This window comes from Pelodiscus sinensis, chromosome 2 (genome assembly GCF_049634645.1).
Source record: "Pelodiscus sinensis isolate JC-2024 chromosome 2, ASM4963464v1, whole genome shotgun sequence".
In the NCBI taxonomy this organism is placed as follows: Eukaryota; Metazoa; Chordata; order Testudines; family Trionychidae; genus Pelodiscus; species Pelodiscus sinensis.
This window is the reverse complement of record NC_134712.1, coordinates 15,527,768-15,549,545: the sequence shown is the minus strand read 5'-3', so window position 1 is coordinate 15,549,545 and position 21,778 is coordinate 15,527,768. Positions and strand designations below refer to the sequence as shown.

At 45.0% G+C, this 21,778-nt stretch overlaps 1 protein-coding gene and 1 long non-coding RNA gene across 3 annotated transcripts in view; one reads left to right on the top strand and one right to left on the bottom strand.

Moving 5' to 3' along the window:
• The window catches only part of LOC102461723 (uncharacterized), an 83,649-nt gene extending 71,409 nt beyond the window's left edge, over window positions 1-12,240 (top strand). The window contains exons 3-4 of the long non-coding RNA XR_012901214.1: window positions 2,873-2,976; window positions 11,609-12,240. This is a non-coding gene — a long non-coding RNA (uncharacterized LOC102461723). The remainder of the gene's footprint in view (window positions 1-2,872; window positions 2,977-11,608) is intronic.
• The window catches only part of ASAP1 (ArfGAP with SH3 domain, ankyrin repeat and PH domain 1), a 306,096-nt gene extending 286,409 nt beyond the window's left edge, over window positions 1-19,687 (bottom strand). Inside the window, exons 1-2 of one of the 2 annotated variants that reach the window (XM_075920136.1) lie at window positions 19,581-19,687; window positions 14,403-14,511 (exon numbers count right to left, since the gene is read on the bottom strand). The gene's annotated coding sequence lies outside the window, so the exon portion shown is untranslated. Of the gene's footprint in view, window positions 1-6,268; window positions 6,288-14,402; window positions 14,512-19,580 lie in introns of those variants that run through there. The other variant, XM_075920137.1, reaches the window with a different exon arrangement.
• Window positions 19,688-21,778: the final 2,091 nt, after the last annotated feature.

Below are 21,778 nucleotides of genomic sequence, written 5' to 3'. Positions count from 1 at the left end.
AATCTATCTAGCTCTGTTTTGAACTCTGCTAAAGTCTTGGCCTTCACAACATCATCTGCAAAGGAGCTTACAGTTCGGACAATCACATCAGTTAGGGGAGGATTTATTCAAGGGTATATTCAACATACTCCACTGACCAGGTGCTTACATTTAAGCATGCAATACAGTCCCATAATCTTCATATACTTCAATGCATAAATGGTCTGAAAAGGATGTTTTTTCTGAACCAAAGCCGCTATTTTGTAGTATGGTACAGCTGAGGATCTTCACTCTTTTGTACACATTTACTACAATGGAATCTATAGTATATACATTGCTCTGAAAGTGTCCTGCTCTATATGACTTTAGAAAAAGCCCTGAACTAATATTATTACATACTTAACCTCTCAGAAAAAGGAGTTCTGGATAGAAACTAGCTACCACATGGTGTGGTTGAAAAACCAAGGAGCTTAATTGTTATGATAGCACTGGATTCAGAAACAAAACACAGATGGCAGAAAGAGCCTGCTCAAATTTCCAAACAGATAGCTTTTGCCGGCACTAAAGCACTGTTTATTTAAACCCTGCTGTCATGCATGCAGTAAGTCATCAGACTTAACTTCCAATTTCCCTTGCATTAGTCAGTTTAAATTAGACTCGAAGGTTATTTGTACATTGCAATTAAACATCGCTGGTTGCCTTTGTCAGTTGTCTTAGGCTTGGGCTGTGAGGCTCTTTAGCTATAGTATAGACATTTGGCCATGGGCTAGAGTCCAGGCCCTGGGACCCTCCCTTCTTGAGGGGTTCCAGCATCCAGGCTCCAGTCTAAGCCTGAATGTCTATAACTGCAATTAAAAAGCTCTGCAGCTTGAGCTCCTTGAACCTGAGTCAGTTGACACAGGCCAGCCCGGAGTGTTCAATTACAGGGTAGACATACCCTGAGGGTCAAATTCTGCTCTCAGTTACAAGGGTGAAATTCCCATAAAAGGAAGTGGAAATTGCTTCTGAGCAGCAGAAAACAAAATTTGGCTTATAAGGCCCACATTAAAAAAAATATGAGTGAGGGCTATCATTTGTGAATGCAAAATATGTGTGCAAGTGCATAAGCCAATAACAGCGCACACAAAGCTTACATCTGCATATGTAACTGCTTATTTGCACATGTAGGCCCTGATACTGAAAAGTGCTTAATCATGTATTTGATTTTAAGCAAGACATTGGCACTGCTCATATGCTTAAAGTTAAGCATGTGTGTAAGTGTTTTGCTGGGTTGAGGCCATTAAGACTTTTTTTTTACATGCACAAAATAGGAATCAATATTTGCTCATTTAATTTTAATATACGGTATCTATGACAACTAAAATTTTGTAAGTATGTCACTTAGGTAATTATGGTACACACATTACTCTTTTAGGTACACACTTTAATCACGCATATAAGCCCATTAATTTAAAGGTGACTACTGTGTGTAAGTACTCATTAATGGAAGGGTTGCATCAGGCTCTTAATAAGCAATCAGCCTAAGAAAGAATCTACATACTTTACATAAAGATGATTCAACAATGTAAACTGTCACCAATTGATTCTAAATCCCATGCACTGGCATCCCTTGCAGTGCATCTAAATGGAAGAACAGTGGCTGTAGGAGATAAATGATCAGAAATATTACTCTGATGTTTATAAAATTGACTTCCTGTTGTCTGGAGTCCACCCAATTCCTTCCTCCACCATGTGTTACTGTCGTTCTTAACGATCATAATAGTAACGTACTGGGCCCTCAATGCGAGATCATGGCCACAATTTGCTAAATACCATTCAGACATACAGGCTATGTCTACACGGCAGGCTTTTTGTGCAAGAATAGCCAGTCTTGTGCAAAAACTTGTGGAGGGTCTACACTGCACGTGCGTTCTTGCGCAAGTAAATTTACAGTAAGGAGTCGGAACAGAAGGCTTCTTGCGCAAGAGTTATTCCTCTCCCCACAAGGAATAAGTCCTCTTGTGCAAGAAGGTAGTGTGGATGGGCAACAGGGGATTCTTGCGCAAGAAACCCCTATGGCTAAAATGGCCATTAGAACTTTCTTGCCCAAGAGAGCGTCCACATTGCCATGGACGCTCTTGCGTAAAAGCACATCCCTTGCACAAAAGCACATGGCAGTGTGGACACGCTCTTGCACAAGACCTTTTGCACAAGAACTCTTGCGCAAAACAGTGAAAAAAACAGGCCCAGCACCAATAACATTGCAATCAGGATAATGACAAGATGTTAAAAGGTGGATGACGTAAGCTAAGAAGGTGTGTGCAGGTGAAGCAGTTAACAGTAAAATATGCATCTTTGCACAATAAGCAGAAGTCTCAGGGCGACAAGCCATAAGTAGCATTTTTGCGCAAAAAGAGCCAATTGAAAAAAAAGCACAGGTACTCTGGTTGCTATTCACAGAATGGCCATCAGAGCTTTCTTTTGAGAGAGCATCCATGCAATCTGGACCCACTCTTGCACAAGACGTTTTTGTGTAAGATCTTTTCCGCAAAAAGCTTCTTGCACAAGAAGCCTGCAGTGTAGACGTAGCCCCATGGTTTACAAAACCAAAGTGCCAGGTCCACTCCTGGTTCTTAGACTACTGGCATCCCAAGTGAGATCATGTGCCTAAAACCACAGGGTCAGCTCAGCACTGCTTTCATGGTAGACATATTAAACGTAGCGCAATAGAGGTGGTATACAAGAAAAAAGAAAAGAGTGACAGTGTATTAATTGATTGGGTTCTGTTTACAGTAACAGTAATTGAGATAATTAGTAACAGATGGAGGCTGACTGTCGATGTATCGCAAGTCATTTGATCCTGTCGAGTGCCAGGTGAATAACTGTGCACATTTGTAATTTTTTTTATCCATAGAACAAGAATCATAAAGAAAGAGGACACCCTCTGCAACGGTCCTGCCACAAAGCCTGCCTGTCTAGTGCATTGGGACACATCTGTTGCTATGGGCTAACGGTGAAGTATGTTAGCGTGTACAGGTTAATTCATACCATGCATTGGAATCTCAGCATTGTGGGTGATACATGTGCTATGAGAGAAGCCAATATGATTACAGCCTGAGAACTACAAAGTTGATTAAAGGAGTTAGGTGCCAAATCTGAAATTCCATGAGAGCCAGACATTTAATGCCCTTGGGCACATTTCAAAATCTCCACTTGTAGGGTATGGCTAGACTACATGCTTCTGCCCCACAGAGGCATGTAAATTAGACTACCCAACATAGTCAATGAAGCGGGGATTTAAATATCCCCCACTTCATTAAAATAAAAATGGCCACCATGCTGTGCCGGCTCAGCTGATCGTCGGCACAGTGCGGTGGTCAAGACGCAGATTGGTCGACAGGGAACGCCTTTGTCGACCGCTCTCTTATGCCTCGTCAAACGAGGTTTACAGGAGCGGTCGACAAAGGCGTTCCCTGTCGACCGATCCACATCTTGACTGCCGCGCTGTGCCAACGATCAGCTGAGCCGGCACAGTGTGGCAGCCATTTTTATTTTAATGAAGCGGGGGATATTTACATCCCCGCTTCATTGACTATGTCGTGAAGTCTAATTTGCATGCCTCTGTGGGCAGAAGTATGTAGTTTAGACATACGCATAGGAACCGAACCTGAGACTTGCAGAGCTTAGTGCATGAGCCTCTATAGCTTGAGCTAAAAGCCAGCTGCCTCTCAGCTAAGGCTGTAGAGCCCACTCATTCTTTTTCTCTGTAAGTGCTACTACATGGAGCAGAGAATCAAACCTAGTAGGCGTGTGGGTTACATCTGCAGCACCAGAACCTTACAATGAATGGCAGTGAAGGGACAAAGTTTCCATGCCTGGGAAATGATGCCGAGGCTTCGAAACAGATTTGGTTCTGCAGTGAAACTATGCAGAAGGGCTTGGACCCCTCTGTACACCATGAAGCATTGTTCTGCAGTAGCACTCTGTGAGATACCGTGGAAAGAGAACAGGGGGCTTTGCTGAACCATGGAGAGGAGGGGAGAGTGGATCCTCAACTCCATGCATCTACTGGCCAAAGCACATCTTTAGTGGCCTCATCGTGTAGTGTTCCATGCCTTCCACACCTGGGCTGGGGTGGTGGGAGGGAGAATTTCTTTCATCCCAACACCTGCAGAGGTCCCATGCTGAAAACCCATCTACTTAGGCTATATCCATGAGAAGAACCTTGGGCTATGAGAGTGGAAGTTTAGTGTAGGACCCAGTAAGCAGTTTGCCTTGTGTATTTAGCAATTACACATGGTGCCATACGCTGCTTTCCCAGAGTCTGAGCTGCAGGGCTCAAGCCCCAGCTTACCTGTGAGATGTTTCTGGTCTCATATCCCTGTATCTCCTAGGAAAATCAACACCAGTTCTGGACCTGCCCCTTTCTTTTGTTACTGGGGTCCCCCATTCTATGCACCCCTTCAGTAGGAAAGTTTCTGTGTGACAGGTTTTTGACAGGTCCATTTTGCCTGAGGGGTGGGGTATAAATGAATGCCTGAATAGGGGATGCTCTTTTTCCAATCTCACTTGCATATATATTCAGAAATTATCAATACAATCTTAGCAGAATAACATGCTTTTAATAATTGGGAGGAAGAAGAAATGAACTCCAGCTATTTAATACTGATTGAAAAATTAATACCCTTTAGAGGACTGGTCTGGCAACAAAACACTTGTCTTACTAGTTGTGGGGCGGCGGGTCATAAAAACAATTACTCAAGTTAAAATTGTGTTTGCTACTGCTAGACTTTTGTTCAACTTGCTTTACTAGTACTATACAGTTACAAACTGTGAAATTAGTAATACAAGAGTGAACACATTTATCTTTGGGACCTTAAGCCAAAAAGTTGATCATTTCTTTTTCAAAGAGAACACAAGGGGGATCTACCAGGTAAATCCCATTAGTAGTAATACTATTTTAACAGCTCACATAATGCACTTTTAATAATAATAGCTAGGCTGTTCAATATGTATTTTTCAAACATTAAATATCTAATTCTCCCATGGTGGGAAGTATGTAACTCTCACTCCCATCTTACAGGAAGGGACGTAAGGACTCGTTTCTGCCATTCACCCTTCTACTTCCCAGTAGGGATGGTGTTTCCCGTAGCTCCATAGAATGCCGGGGGGAGTGCAGCCTCTGCTAATCTCCTCTGCAGCCAATCAGATCTGTGCTGCCAGGCCACAATCTCTTTCATTTTGGGATAATTAGTACCACCCATCATTAGCCTGATCTGAATATGAGAGGAAGGACTGCAGTTGTGGCTAATCCCTTTATGGGGGTACAAGATGGTAAGTTTCCTTACAAACTCCCAACCCTACTCTTCCAAGCCGCAGCCAGACATAATCTAGCTCAAACAGTTTAAGCATCTTGCCTGATGCCACAGAAGCAGTCATCTGCAGAGCTAGAATTAGAGGGCAAGGGTTCCATGCTGCAAGTCCTGTACACAGATCACCAGAATACTCTTCTTTCCTTGAAGTGTAACCCTGTGTTGCTTTAAGATCATGAGCGCATCCCATGTGGATATTGAGTACCAGAGGTACGTGTGTTTTGTTGCATCGGTACTCTGCTATTATCCCTGTGTTGATAACTCTGCCGGTGATGATAAATAGAAGTATTGCAGCAATATGTAAATTGCTGACACACACGTTACTTCTGCCACCTCTGAATTTTTTCATGTATCTATTCAGGTTTTGTTTTCCCCCAATAGTAGCTGCTTGCCCTTCCCCGCTGCCTCCTTTAAACAAATCAAGTTCTGCTTCCTTGTTTATTTCCATGCCCCTGTCCTGTGCACCAGTAGGAGACTCTTTGTACACACAAATCAAAAGGAGTTCTATGCATGCCCAAGAGAAGCTCATGTAGAATACACATTATGCAATTTTTTTCTCTCCTTAAGCTGTTTAAACATTGTGGAAACAACACATTCCAGTAACTTTTTGAAAACAAAAGCCCTGTGCTTGAGAGAATGCACAGCAAGCAGTTTACACATACAGACTCTGTGGTTTCTCAGAGCTGGTTATTTTGTTAGATTATGATCAAACAGAATCCTTTAGAAATGAGGAATCATTAGAAGCACACACCACTCATCCTAACATCTTATAGCTAGATGCAGAAATCAACTCATTTCAGTTTAAATTTCTTGAGCGTCACCATTCTCATAAATGCAACCAAGGTTCCTAGTCTAAGATGATGCTATTTATATCTTCAGCCTGAGTAAAATGAAGCACAATTTAAAAATTTGTAAGGGTAAGTGGATCCGATACTTACATGGACATGATCGTTTTCTCTTGTGAAGCTCTTACACATAGAAATGTTAACAGGGTTTACAAAATCCATCTGTTTGCAAAACCACCATCTCCAAGTGCATTCAGATTTGTAAGTCACAGCAGGTGCATAAACTGTGGCTGACTCATTCAGCATACAGATTGAGTCAGTAATGCTGCTCTGTATTTCCTTGTACTGACAGAGCACAGTTTTGCTTCTCAGAACATTGTGAAAAGCTGATTCCAATTCGCCAAGTCAAGATAATTTAGTATTTGAAATGGTTGAATCAGTGAATTCTGCAGGGAAAGTTTCAGAGTAGGAGAGCAGCTAAAAGTGATATATAATATTCCTAGGAATTTCTAGAGCACCATTCAGGAGATGATACCTGAGCAGTTCACAAATATTACTGAATTAAAGCTGCAGCATTCCAGAGTGCTAAGTGATTTCACTGATCCCTATTGCACAATGGGAAATGGGGACACAGAAAGGTGAAGTGATTAGCCTATAGTTTGACTGTCTATGATCCAGAAAGCTTTCTGCAGCTTGCTGGAGTGTGCACATGTAACCCAAAAACCTACTGGGTGTGGTCCACTGTCCCATGCAGTGGCTCTTAGACCACTGACAAAGAGAAAGAATGTGTCTGCTGTACAGCCTTAGCTGAGAATCAGCTGCCTTTTAGCTCAAGCTGAAGAACATGGGTTCCCAAACTGGGGGCGTGGCATGAAGAAATTCCAGGGGGGGGCGCAAGGCGACCCCGCCCCACCCCAAAGTCAATACCCCCTCGCAAGTTTTGCTGCTATTTTTTTTTTTTGGCCCTGGTCAGTTCCTTTTTTTTTTGCTCAACAAGTTTTGCTGATATGGGGGAGGGGGGCGTGAGGGCTTCTCAAAAATAAAAAAGGGGGCGTGATGCCGAAAAGTTTGGGAACCACTGCTGTAGATGCTCCTACACTAAGCTCCAGATGTCCCCAGGTTTTGGTTCTGCCTGCCAGTATTACATACGCAGTGCTAACCTCTCTGCAGGGGTCAGGTACAATGTAAAGATGTTAAGGACTTTTTGACTAGTCGACTATCCAATAAGCAAATGCTTATCGGATAGTTGAGATGACTAGTTGCTTCCCCCGCACTTTGCTACCTCTATCGATGGAGGGAACAGGATTTCAAAGGGGCAGTGCCGAACAACTGATCCCAGGCTCTGTGCGGCACTGTTCCTTTGAAACGCCGCGGCAGTGTTTCAAAGCAGCAGTGCCACATGGAGCCCGGGGTCAGCTGGGGCCGCCCTAGCTGACCCCGGGATCCATGAGGTATTTTTGCGGAACCCGGAGTCAGCTGGGGACTCCCCAGCTGATCCCAGGTTCCGTGGAAATGCTGCGCGGAGCTTGAGATCAGCTGGGGAGTCCTGAGCTGATCCCGGGTTTGCACAGCATTTCAAAGCAGCAGCGCCACATGGATCCGGAGGTCAGCGGGGGGCACTCTTGTACATTTCAAAGCTGGTACACCGCGTGCAGTCCTACCATGTTAGGACTACATCAACTAATCAAAACTGGTGACAGATCTCTGCCATCCCAAAACAAAAGCAATAAATGATAAATGCAAGAAAAAAGCAATAATACAAGATGGAAACTGGGTCGTAAAAATGGAAACTTTTGAGAAAATTATTTTTGACAAAATTCCAATGTAAACATAAGCAAAAGCCAGATTTTGTCAAAACAGTTGTTTTGATTCTATTAAGTGTCACACTCTGGTCTCATCAGCGACAGGATCAAGGAGTAGATGGATGAGGAGTTGATCGGTGTGAGGCAGATGTCACGTTTCTGGATTTATTATCCAGTTTTCAGTATTTTGAGATAGATCCTGATCCTATTTCACTCATTGCCACAGGCAAAATGTGATTCTTCATAAATGCTACTTAGAGCTCCTTTTATTAACACCCTCTTCCTGTGTGCTAATCACACTCATATCTCCTTACAAATCTTCCTTACAAATCACGCTTTTCATCAAGCTCTGGGAGCTACTAGTTTCTTCCTGTTTGCCTTAGGGCAGTGGTTTTCAAACTTTTTTTCTTGTGACCCACTTGAAGAAAATTGTTGATGTCCATGACCTGACATAAATATCTATCTTTTGACTAGCATGCAAGTTCGGGGGGGAGGGAGGAGTCAGGGATGAGGGGTTTGAGCTGCAGGAGGGGGCTCTAGGTGTGGGGGGCTCAGGGCTGGGGTAGCGGATTAGGGGGCGGGGTTATCTCCAGTGGCTCACGGTCAGTGCCACAGTGCAGGGGCTACAGCAGGCTCCTGATTGTCCTGGCATCATGGACTGTGCTGCACCCTGGAGACAACCAGCAGCAGTTCTGGCTCCTAGGCAGAGGTATGCAAGTGTCTCTGTGCAATGCTCTCAATCACAGCCACCGCTCCCCAGCTTCCATTGTATGGTGTCCAGCCAATGGGGGTGCAGAGTTGATGCTTGGGGATGGGGGCAGCATGCAGAGCCCCGTGGCTCACCTGCCTAGGACCCGGACCTGCTCCTGGATGCTTCCAGGACATAGCATAGTCCATGGTGCCATGAAAGGCAGGAAGCCTGCTTTATTATCCCTGTTGGTCATCCTATAGCTAGGTGGCTCATTGGCTGACGTTCTGTGACCTAGTACTAGGTTGTGACCCATAGTTTGAAAATCGCTGCCTTAGGTATTTCTCTGGCCTCTCTGACATTAGCATTAGTGACATCTATAAAGTGATTTCCACAGCGGACAGACACTGCTGCCTGTCTGCCTCACATTCATCAGCATTGCCTACTGTGTTTTTGAGCTATTCTTCCTGTGGCACTTCCCTTCCTTACAGAAGGGTGAGTCATGAGGCACACGTTCTAAAAATGGGCCGGCTTGCAAGCACACCCCTTTGTCTTCCTTTAGGTAGGTCTAAAGGCAATAGAATCATAGAATCCTAGAGCTGGAAGAGACCTCAGGAGGTCATCGAGTCTAGCCCCCTGCCCAAAGCAGAACTAACCCCAACTAAATCATCCCAGCCAGGGCTTTGTGAAGCCGGGACTTAAAAACGTCTAGGGATCAAGATTCCACCACTTCCCTAGGTAACCCATTCCAGTGCATCACCACTCTCCTAGTGAAATAACTTTTCCTAATATCCAACCTAGACCTCTTCCACTGTAAATTGAGACTGTTGCTCCTTGTTTGGCCATCCTCACTACTAAGAACAGCCTCTCTCCATCCTCCTTGAAACTTCTCTTCAGGAAGTCGAAGGCTACTATCAAATCTCCCCTCACTCGTCTCTTCTGCAGACTAAATAAGCCCAAATCCCACCGCCTTTCCTTGTAGGTTATATGCTCCAGCCCCCTAAAAATTTTGGTTGTCCTCCACTGGACCCACTCCAATGCATCCACATCCTTTCTATAGTGGGGGGAGGGGCAGAACTGGATGCAGTACTCCAGATGTGGCCTCACCAGTTCCGAATAAAGGAGAAGAATCACTTCTTTAGATCTGCTGGAAATGCTCCTCCTAATGCACCCTAATATGCCATTAGCCTTGGCTACAAGGGCACACTGTTGACTCATATCCAGCTTCTTATCCACTGTAATCCCCAGATCCCTTTCTGCTGAACTGCTACTTAGCCAGTCAGTCCCCAGCCTGTAACAATGCTTGGGATTTTTCTGTCTCATGTGCAGGACTCTCCCCTTGTCCTTGTTGAACCTCATCAGATTTCTTTTAGCACAATCCTCCAATTTGTCTAGGTCACTCTGGACCCTATCCCTACCCTCCAACATATCTACCTCTCCCCCTAGCTTAGTATCATCTGTGAATTTGCTGAGGGTGCAATCCATCCCCTCACCCAGGTCATTAATAAAGATGTTGAACAAAACCAACTCTAGAACTGATCCTTGGGGCACTGCTTGAAACCAACCACCAACCAGACATAGAGCCATTGATCACTACTCATTGGGCCCGACAATCTAGCCAGCTTTCTATCCACCTTACAGTCCATTTATCCAATCCATACTTCCTTAACTTGCTGGCAAGAATATTGTGGGAGACTGTATCAAAAGCTTTGCTAAAGTCAAGGTATATCATACCCACTGACTTCCCCATGTCCAAAGAGCCAGTTACCTCATCATAGAAGTTAATCAGATTGCCCTTAGTGAATCCATGTTGACTCTTCCTCATCACTTTCCCCTCTTTGAAGTGCTTCAAAATTGATTCCTTGAGGATCCCCTCCATGATTTTTCTGGGGACTGAGATGAGGCTGACTGGTCTATAGTTCCCTGGATTGTCCTTCTTTCCTTTTTTAAAGATGGGCACTACATTTGCCTTTTTCTAATCATACAGGACCTCTCCCAATCTCCACGAATTTTCAGAGATAATGGCCAATGGCTTTGTAATGACAACTCCCTCTCCAACTCCCTTAGTATCCTTGGATGCATTAGATTCGGCCTCCTGGATTTGTGTGTCTAACTTTTCTAAATACTTCTTAACCTGTTCTTTCTCCATTGAGGGCTGCCCACCTCCTTCCCAAACTGTGTTGCTTAGTGCAGTAGTCTGGGAGCTGACCTCCTCTGTGAAGACAGAGGCAAAAAAAGCATTGAGTACTTCAGCTTTTCCCGCATCTGTCACTAGGTTACCTCCCTCATCCAGTAAGGGCCCCACACCCTCTCTGATCACCCTCTTATTGCTAACATGCTTGTAGAAACCTTTCTTGTTACCCTTCACATACCTTGCTAGCTGCAATTCCAAATTGTGCTTTTGCCTTCCTGCTTACTCCCCCACATTCTCAAGCAGTATGTTTATACTCCTTCCTAGTCATCTGCCCAAGTTTCCACTTTGTGTAAGCTTCCTTTTTGTGTTTAAGCTCACCAAGGATTTCCCCAGTAAGCCAATCTGGTCGCCTACCATATTTGCTTTTCTTACTGTGCATGGGGATGGTTTGTTCCTTTGCCTTCAATAAGGCTTATTTAAAATATTGCCAGTTCTCCTGGACTCCTTTCCCCTTCATGTTAGCATCCCAGGAAATCCTCCCCATCAGTTCTCTGAGGGAGTCAAAGTCTGCTTTTCTGAAATCCAGGGTGTGTGTATTTTGCTGCTCTCCTCAGGGAACTTTGATTGGGAATGCTTTATTTCTTCTTTTTGAGGGATCAGCCAACAGAAGTGTCTGAATGAGTCATGAATTCAGAGGCTAACTCAGATGTAGCAAGTCCTTAAAGATGAAGACCAGCTCTTTGAGTTGCCACCTGAAGTGAACTGGAAGCCAAGGGAGGGTATGGAGTACTCATGTAATGCGCTCTTCATATTTTTCCAGATGCTGTGTTCTGCACCAGGCTGAATTTCTGTGTTGTCTTCACTTTCAGCTCCAGATGAAATGAGTCACAGTGGTACAGGCTGGAGGTGATGAAACCCTGTTACACTGTGACCATATCCCCATGTGACAGGAAGTTGTGCAGTTTCCTGTTAAGCTGGAGATGGAAGGAATCACTTCTTAAAACTGCAGCTACCTGGAGATTAGAGATGATGCATTCAGGAAGATCTCAGGACATTGTCCTAAGTGATGACAAGAAGGTGGAGGGCAGATACCTTTGACAGAGGAAGTGAGCACCTCCTTCTTTTCCTTTCCCAAAAGCATCACTTAAAGGTGTTGTGCCAGGGTTCAACCGGAGCCAGTGGCTGTTTTTCTGGGTGCTGATATCGTAGGGATAGAGCCCTGCATATTGGCGGAGATCTGCTTTATAGCCACGGATAGTGGAGTGAATAGTAGAGTGGATATCCATGCAGGGATTCCCCCTCCCTGCTTAGCTGCCGACTGAGGGGGCGGCACTAGGGCAGGCCCTAGCACTGCCAGCAGGGAAAGGATGCAGCAAGATCTCCCTAGCTCTTTCTGCAGGTAGGGCTGAGAGTCAGTGAGCAGTGACCTGCAGAGCTCTGGGTCCAGGTCCCTGCTCTCCCTTACCCCCAGTCTCTGCTTTCATGCTGCCTGCCTCTTCTCTTTACAACACTGCTCCCTCCTCCCTCTCCTGGGGTATGTCTAGACTACATGCCTCTGCCGGCAGAGGCATGTAAATTAGACATACCGACATAATCAATGAAGCGGGGTTTAAATATCCCCCGCTTCTTTCAAATAAAAATGGCCGCTGAGCTGTGCCGGCTCAGCTGATCATTGGCACAATGCGGCAGTCAAGATGCAGATCGGTCGGCATGGAATACCTTTGCCGACTGACCCTGTAAACCTCATTTCATGAGGCAAAGGCTTTCCTTGCTGACTGATTCGCATCTTGACTGCCGTGTGCCAACGATCAGTTGAGCCGGCACAGTGCGGTGGCCATTTTTATTTGAATGAAGCGGGGGATATTTAAATCCCCGCTTCATTGACTATGTCAGTATGTCTAATTTACATGCCTCTGCCGGAAGAAGCATGTAGTCTAGACATACTCCTGGTGTGCTGTGCAGATACAAGTAAAATCCGGATCATGGATTACAGATTGGATGATGAGTAGAGCCTGGTGGATGCAGAGCGGATGCAGATCTACCTTTCCTCTACTCAAGGGATTCTTTGATTATGTGTTTTGAGATGAATTATAAAGTTTGGTGAAAGACAAAATAGTCTCAGTAAAAATATATTAAAACAAATAAGATTTAAAACAAATAAGCACAGACATAACCTCCACACCCCTACAAGGCTGTACAAAAGACAAATCACACGATTATTTACTATAGAAACCTTCCTTCATTCTCTACTCTTTTCTATTGAGTCTAAGTTAGCTCTTCAGAGAAGGCAGGTTGTCTCATTATGCCTAGAATGTGCCAGGCACACCTATGAGACTGCTGTAACAAGTAAATAATAATCAAGGTCCTGTATACACCATAATGAGCTTGACCTACATTCTATGGCAAGGCACCTGGATTCTGGTGATACTCTGCAGCAGATGGGAGAATGTGCAGTCACTTCATAGCCTTTAAAACTAGGGTGGTTTTTGTTGAATTAAATATGAAAAAGAATGTAATCAGTACAGTATTTCTTGTCTTGTTTAAATTACGGTTATTTTAGGATGCCCCCAAAATGTTTCACTTTTCATTTCAATTCACTGCAGAATTTTGTACTGAAACCACATAACTGCATTGAGAAGCTGCAATGAGAGAAGCTGGTAGCCGTGTTAAGAATTAATTGAGGTTTTTGGTAGCTGGTAAGGTGCAAGAAGTACTCTGGGTTTGTGGGAGTGACACATTATCAAGATATTTCCATTGGCCCATGATAGATACAGTTAATAATGTTGATGTTTACAATGGCATCATTAAGTTTCAGAACCAAGCTATGAAGGCAAGTATTCTGATAGGTCTGGATTGATTCACGCTTGAAAAGCTTTCTTCCCCATCTGCTGGAAATGTAGTTTCTTTAATAAAGTTTAGACCAGGGGGTCCCACCTTGGGGTACACAACCCCTCAGGGGGTACGAGAAGCTTGTAAAGGGGGTATGGAGAATATTTGGTAAATAACTAGATTGTCCTAATTGAAATATTCTCAAAGTAGTAGTGTTAGTGAAAAAAGTTGTGGATTCTAGAGTCTAGAATTTATTTCCTTTCATATTGAATAGGGGGTACGGGAAGGTTTATTAAAAGCCAAGGGGGCACGGGGACCGGAAAAGGTTGGGAACCCCTGGTTTATGTTATGATACCCAGGTCTCTGAGAAGGGGTGGATTCTCCAGAATACCCTAATGGCCATGGGAAATGCAGACTACTTAGGGTACTTTCAACACTAACGTCCAAAACAGCGTACTTAGAATTATGCCCTCAGGCACAACTTGGATTTTGTTCTGAGAGGGGAATTAGAGATTGGACCGAAATCGAAAGTTTGGATCTGGACAGAGGAGGCAACAGATTTGCCAGGCCCTGGAGCAAGGTGGGGGAGGGGCAGCTCTGCACTCCTGGAAGGGGCGGGACCTTGGGTGGAAAGGGAGGAGCTGGAGCAGCCATCCCTCAGTGCCTCAAGGAGCACACTGTGCCATGGTTCCCTCAGCAGCCATCTGAGCTGCCTGGAACGTACCCCGCAGTGCTCCAGTGGCAACTGAAAGGACCTAGGGCTCTGGCTGGTGGCTGGGAGCCCTGGACCCTTTTTCAATCACTGGGACCTAGGGCAGTTGCCCCCTTCCCTACCTCTGCATCAGTGGTCCTGGATCTGGATCTAAACTTTCCTCATTGGCGGTGGCAATGAAAGGGTTGTTCATTTGCAGAATTTTAACAGAGGTTCATTTCTCAGTGAAACCTGGGGAGTAGACAGGAGAGGTCACCATTTGCCTGATTCTCCTCTTACACATACTGATCTTACACCAGTATAACTCTAAGGGTATGTCTACACTACCCTCCTAGTTCGAACTAGGAGGGTAATGTATGCATACCGCACTTGCTAATGAAGCCCGGGATTTGAATTTCCCGGGCTTCATTAGCATAAGCGGGGAGCCGCCATTTTTAAATCCCCGCTGCTTCGAACCCCGTGTAGCGCGGCTACACGGGGCTCGAACTAGGTAGTTCGGACTAGGGTGCCTATTCCGAACTACCGGTACTCCTCGTTTCACGAGGAGTAACGGTAGTTCGGAATAGGACCCTAGTCCGAACTACCTAGTTCGAGCCCCGTGTAGCCGCGCTACACGGGGTTCGAAGCAGCGGGGATTTAAAAATGGCGGCTCCCCGCTTATGCTAATGAAGCCCGGGAAATTCAAATCCCGGGCTTCATTAGCAAGTGCGGTATGCATACATTACCCCGCTAGTTCGAACTAGCGGGGTAGTGTAGACATACCCTCATAGCTTCACTGGGGCTTATTCCTGATTTACACCAGTGTGAGTACCAAGACAATTAGGCCTCAAATTTTCATCCACAGTGAGCCTCTGAGAATCATGCACTGCATTAGCCAGGCAAGGAAGCTGATGCTTCTTAAAAGCAGTTGTCAAGGACACACCGGGCACTGCACAACCCTGTGGAATTCAGCTTTGCCATCTCCTGCCTGGTTTATTTTGGACATCACTGTTGCCAGGAAGAATTGCAAAGGGAGGGGGTTGATAACATTTCTAAATCCAATGTCAAACTGTAGAATACATTTGAATCCCAGCATTGGGCTTATCACAGCCACCACTTGCTGTTAGATGTGATTTCTGAACAACCCCCCCTTATGCCTTAATTTGGAATAAGATGAGATTGAGTTATTTTCTTTTGTTATTGCCCACAATGAAAAGGTGTGGTTGAGGACGAGAATGATGGAGGATGTTCCTTCAAAGGTGTATGTCATGTGCCTGCACTCCAAAGCATTCACTCTATCTTCCTACTTGCTGACCATTTCATTCAGTTTTCCAAATTCTCCTTGCGTTGTCCCTGCTCTCAAATGGGTCCTTTTAGTTTAAAAAGAAACACTAAATACATCTAGTATAGCCAATATTTCTCATGCATGTTGTTCTAGTTGAGGCACAGACAACTTGGATTTAATGCTTTTTATTTAAAGAGTATGTCCCAGATCCCCAAAAGGTTTTTTATTTCAATGTGAGTTAGTCATCAGCAAACAGAGCTGGTTCTGGCCCATTGTTTTTAATGACATAATAAGACCTATACAATTATCAGTCTTTCTAGATGCATTGTATTTTCTTTGCAAACAAACCAGGCTACCTACAATGGATGTAGCGATTTGAAGAGTGGGTGTGCAGTAGTGTAATTTGTTTCCAAATGGAGAGTATGGGTTCTGACATACATAATGGGTGGCATTTGATAGAGGACCTACAGAATTAAGCTTAATTTGGGCATGTACCACTAAAATGTGATAAGCTTGAGAGATGCGCAGTTGAAGTTGTTTACTATTACCCTTTGCTCTATTGGGACAATAGCAAGCCAGTGGAAAATGGCATGTGCCTTCCAGCAAAGAAGGGGAACTCTAATATCCAGCATGAAGGATGTTTGCACATCATATTTGTGAAACAAAAGGGAGCCACGCAGGTTACACTTGTATCTGTGGCTTGATGTCATCTTCTAGCCGAAGAGAATTAATGTTGGCCTGCATGCAAAGATGAGGCCACATAAACCACAGAGTGGATGTCATGAGAATATACCACTGCAAAGCAGGATGTTCCTGGAAGTATAAAAGCTCATGAAAGCATGTGGAGCTGAGGTGACTAGAAGCCAGCATCTTACTCCAGGGCTGTGTCTACGTTGGCACCCTTTTCCGGAAAAGGGATGCTAATGAGACACTTCGGAATTGCAAATGCCGCGGGGGATTTAAATCGGGGTTAAATCTAGTCTAGACGGGATCTTGCGGAAAATAAACCCTTTTCCAGAAGATCCCTTATTCCTACTGTCTAGACTGGCGCTTTTCTCCGGCAAAGCCCCAAGCCGGAAAAAAGCGGCAGCCATGTTCATGCAAATGCCGCAGGGAAAATTGAAATCCCTGGGACATTTGCAATTCTGAAGTGTCTCATTCGCATCCCTTTTCCGGAAAAGGGTGCCAATGTAGACACAGCCCAGGAGAATAACTAAGGAACAAGACACAGCAGAGGGCCAGTTCCTCAACAAGTGTCAGTTGTAGTAGATCCATTGGCTGAAATTAAGCCTATGATAAGCAGTCGAGAGAATCACTAGGGCAGGATTTTAGAGCTCATTCCCCTTGAACTGCAGCTGCCTTGATAACTTTCCTGGACACTGTGACTACATGGTAACAGATTTGTCCGGCCTCCCCCTGGAGCTCAATTCATATCTTTATCTAGTCTCTAAACAGTGGGGACAGACTCGGGGCTCACTTCTCAATGATCACTGAAGAGAATCCTTCCATCTCTTTGTTAAAAAAATGTACTCCTCCATCCTGTGCCTGGGGAATTGCTCCTGCTTTGTAATTCCATACAGTGGGAATATGCAGAGGCAAATACATGCAGGAAAGAGGCATGTTTTCTTCTGGTGTTGACTATGCAGATCTAAACAAAGCCTCCCTCCTTCTCTGTATCAGTTGTGCTAGGTTTGGATCAGGTGGAAAGGAAAGGAGGGATAGTCTGGGCAGTAGGCATCTTAAATCCTCTCATTGAATAATCTGGTCTGTGGTCAACAGGGTTGTCTTGAGGGGGACACGGGACTGGGGCAACCCCTCCTCCCCCGCCAGGGCCTCAGGTGAAGCCCGGGGCACTCCCCACTGCAGGCCCCTTTTAGCTGCTATTTCACCCCCGCTCTACCCCATTGCCCCCTCTTCTGAGCAACATGGCCATGTGGGCAGCAGGAGCTGGAGCAGCCCTGCAGCCTACTTTGCTCTGGGGCGACCCCCTGCTGCTGCTATGTCAGGCCCCTGTAATCCTCCAGGTCCCCTCCCATCCATAGGGGAATTGGGGAAGCCACCAGAGAGTCCCCAGAAGTGTGGGGCCTATGGGTGGGATAGTTCAACACAGTGGTTAGGCACTTTGAAACACTTCTGGAATTCCAAAAGCTCCAGGCTTGGGCTCTACGTGTGGAATAAATGGGAAAGAACTCCAAGTACTCCTGAGTTCTAAATAAACTTCTCTTTTAAACAATTTGTTTCAGAGCTGGCTCTGGATAAAAATCATCTTGTTTTAATCACTGTGTCTTGTGGCAGCAGCGGCTCCTGCCCCAGCCACTCTGGTACTCTGACACCATTTAAAAAAATGCTTTTTCTCCTTCCTGGTATAGAAGGACCTAAATAATTTCACAGCTAGAGAATGAATGTGCTTTATTTCATATGTAGTCTGGCAGATGATGTCAATGCACTAGGCTTGTTGTTGTTATTCTCTTTTTAAACTTAGTTACTATAAATGCGGTGGAGCCAACCCCAGACACACTGATTTCAAAGGGAGAAGAAAATCCCACAACTCTGGCAGAAGCTAATTGCTTGCAGGCAATCTTGCTGCCACAATCTCTCTGTCCTCAGGGTCCTAAGTCCCCTAGGTTATTCCATCAGAACAGGGTTTCTTTGATCATCCTACGCATAGAGCCGGCCTCCCCAATGTATAGCACATAAAAGAGGGACTTCTCTCTCTTCCCCGCTCCCTTCTGCAGCCAAGAAATGGTCTTTAAAGATAGTCTGACAGCATTAAAAAAGGAAATGTTTCCTCTCCTTCCTGACAGGGAACTAACAGACCAACTTCACAGCTAGAGAATCTTTTAATGCCCATATAGCTTGCCATATGACATCAGTGCAATGGATGTGTTAACATTATCTGTTAAAACCAAGCTGCCATAGGAGCAGCTGAGCTAGCCTCAGCCACATTGATTTCAAAGGGAGGGTAGAAAATATCACAGGTGGTTGGAAAGATCTCTTTTACCATGTGGACAGGGGCAGCTTGGGGGATTCAGCATGTGTCACATGCAGCTTCTTCTCCATTCTTCACCCTTGGGGAAATTTGGGTATGGGCTTTTTGTTGCTGTAGCACCCAGCTGTTTATATTTCTGGCTGCAGGATTTTTGTGCAAGAAGCTTTTTGCAGAAGGGATCTTCCGCAAAAACTTCTTGCACAAAAGCGTGTCCACACTTCAAAAGTGCATCGCAAAAGTGATGTGCTTTTGCATAGGGGAGTGTCCACACTGCATGGATATTCTTGCGCAAGAAAGCTCTGATGACCATTAACTGAATGGCCATCAGAGCGCTTGTGCTTTTTCTGATAGGCTCTTTTTGTGCAAGAAACCCCTGCAGAGTGTCCACACTTGTCTTTTTGCACAAGAGCTGTAGTGCAAAAAAGGAGCTATTTCTCATGGGGAGAGGAATAACTCTACCAGCAAAAGCCCTCTGTCCTGTCGATTTACTGTATTTTTTGTGTGCAAAAATGTGCTTGAGGTGTGGACTCTCTGTTGGTTTTTGTGCAAAAACACACGTTTTTTGGCAAAAACCTTGTAGTGTAGACATAGCCTCTGAGAGCAAGACTTGCCAGGCCCTTAGGCAAGGTGTGTGTGTGGGAGAAGCGGCTCCATGTTCCTGGAAGGGGCGGAGTCTTAGGTGGAAGGGGAGGGGCTAGGGACTAGCCTTCCTCTGCCAGCCCTTCAGTACCTCCTGGAGCTTGCCACCCAGGACTCCAGCAGAGATTTAAGGGGCCCAGAGGAGTCTCAGCAGAGGATTTGAAGAGTGGCCCAGGTCACCTCTGGAGAGGATCAGTCTCAGAGCAATTCCTGCCCCACCTCTTTGTAAGGGTGACAGCTGTCATCCAAGCTACAGTGACAACAACGTCCTTCCCCCGCCCCCTTCCCATCTTTCTAGGACAGAGTCTTTGGTAGAAAATGAACTCATCTTAACTGAGTGATTTCTACGCTTAGAATTCAACTGGTACCAGGTGGATCAGACAGGTCCCAATACTCTGAGGCTCTTACCTTCTAAACAGGGGCTACAAATCAATAGTAGGGATGGAGAAAACTCCAATGAAGTTCCTCCTCATGCTCATGTAGATTAGTTTAATTCTCTCTTGGTCCCCAGAGAGAGACCTTGAGAAGGAGTCTTGCTGCTGCAGAGCCATGGAAGTCTCTGATGTTGCCCCTGCCTTGTGCTCTGTCCTGCCTGGCTGATGTCAGGGTCTCTCTGTGAGGTCACCACTTCCCTACCACTTTCCCCCAATAGGCTGAGGTCCTGCAGCAGGCTTTTGTGATGTCACCGTCACACCCACCTGTCCCAAGCTGGTGTCCTGATCCTGGCCAGACACTTTGTGGCTACGTCTACACTGGCCCCTTCTTTGGAAGGGGCATGCTAATTTTGAAAGTGGGAATAGGGAAATCCGCGGGGGATTTAAATATCCCCCACGGGATTTAAATAAACATGTCCGCCGCTTTTTTTCCGGCTTGGGGAAAAGCCAGAAAAAAGCGTCTAGACTGGCCCGATCCTCCGGAATAAAGCCCTATTCTGGAGGATCTCTTATTCCTACTTTCAGTTAGGGCCAGATGGGACCATTAGAACATCAAATCTGACCCCTGCTTACTCCACCCCTCCTGTATATCACAGTGGCTAAGTTTTGATCCAAGCACATCTAGTCTTCATTAGAAAACATCTAGAAATGGAGAATCCATCACTTGCTTTGGTAGTTTGTTCCAACAGTGAAGCATCCTCACTGTGAAATATTTGTGCCTTATTTCTAATATGAATGTGTCTGGCTTCACTTTCCAGCCACTGGTCTCATTCTGCCTTTCTCTGCACAGCCCTTTACTGCCCGACATCTCTCCAAGGCACTTAAATACTTCTATGAAGTCACCTCTCAACCTCTTTTGTAGAAGCTAAGCACATCGAGTGCCTTTCAGTAGCTCACAAGGAGGCATTTTTCTCCAGCCCTCAATACATTTGGCTCTTTGCTGCCCTATCTGCAATTTTTCAACAAGTTTTTAAAATGCGGTCCCTAGGACAGGCTGCAGTGTCCAATCACAGTCTCACAGAGGCTGTCACCTCCCTTCCCTGCTCACACCTCTGCTCATGTGTCTAATGATGCCTTTAGCCCTGTTCACCATCAGCTTTCATATAAAAAGTGTTTGCAGAGAAAAGGCTGACCTGACCTGGGAGTGTCCTCAAGGCTCAGAAAGCAAAGACACATAAAAAGACCCCAAATCTATCTATCTATCTATCTATCTATCTATCTATCTATCTATCTATCTATCTATCTATCTATCTATCTATCTATCTATCTATCTATCTATCTATCTATCTATCTATCTATCGCTCCTGCCAACAAAGCAGTGTTCACATGTGCATTTGCCGTGGCAAACTTTGTCATTCACGGAGTTGGAGGGTTAAGCTTCCATGAACAATGAAAGTGTTATCAGTCAGATGCAAATGTAGACATAGCCTCAGAGATAAGTACAAGGCCTGGCTGCAGGATCATGAACAGGAGACATAAGGCTTAGGAACATAAGGTGTTGTGACCCAAGGCATTTTTGATGCCAAAGGACAGAGGACACAGGCGATGCAATTTTACCAATAGACAGCATGACACTGGTCATCACAATCAATGTGAGATATTTACACAGAAGATATTTAAAGAGTTATGTAACTGTACTGAAAATCATGTTACGGGGTGTGAGTTAATGCAGATCCCCAGAGAGCAATAAACATGACTCTGTTCGGGCAGGGGAAAGTTGACACATATCTCTATTATCTGTGTAATGTGTGCCTCATAACATAAGTCTATTTGCATATTGAGCCACCAGCTAACTGAGATTCCTAAACTGACAAGAAATCACAAAATCTACGGAAAGGGACACACAGCAGGAGGGTGTCCTATTTATGACTAAGATTAAAGGATTAGCCTGATATATCAGAAGTATGTAAGAGGACACAGGGTACCCTTCACTGAAGAGATGAGCTGGTAGTGTGGTCTGTCTTATGAACTGAGGAACAACCAACGTGGCTGGAAAATGCTGCAACGACTAGACAAGATAGTATCTGGTTAATTAAGTCTAGGCACCTGTAGGCGTGCGATGATTTTATTTTACATGTAACTGTTTATTTCCAATATTCTCGTTTGCTACTTCTCCAATCTACATACTTTGTGTAGATACTTGTTTTCACTATCTTCATGTCCAGGTGATGT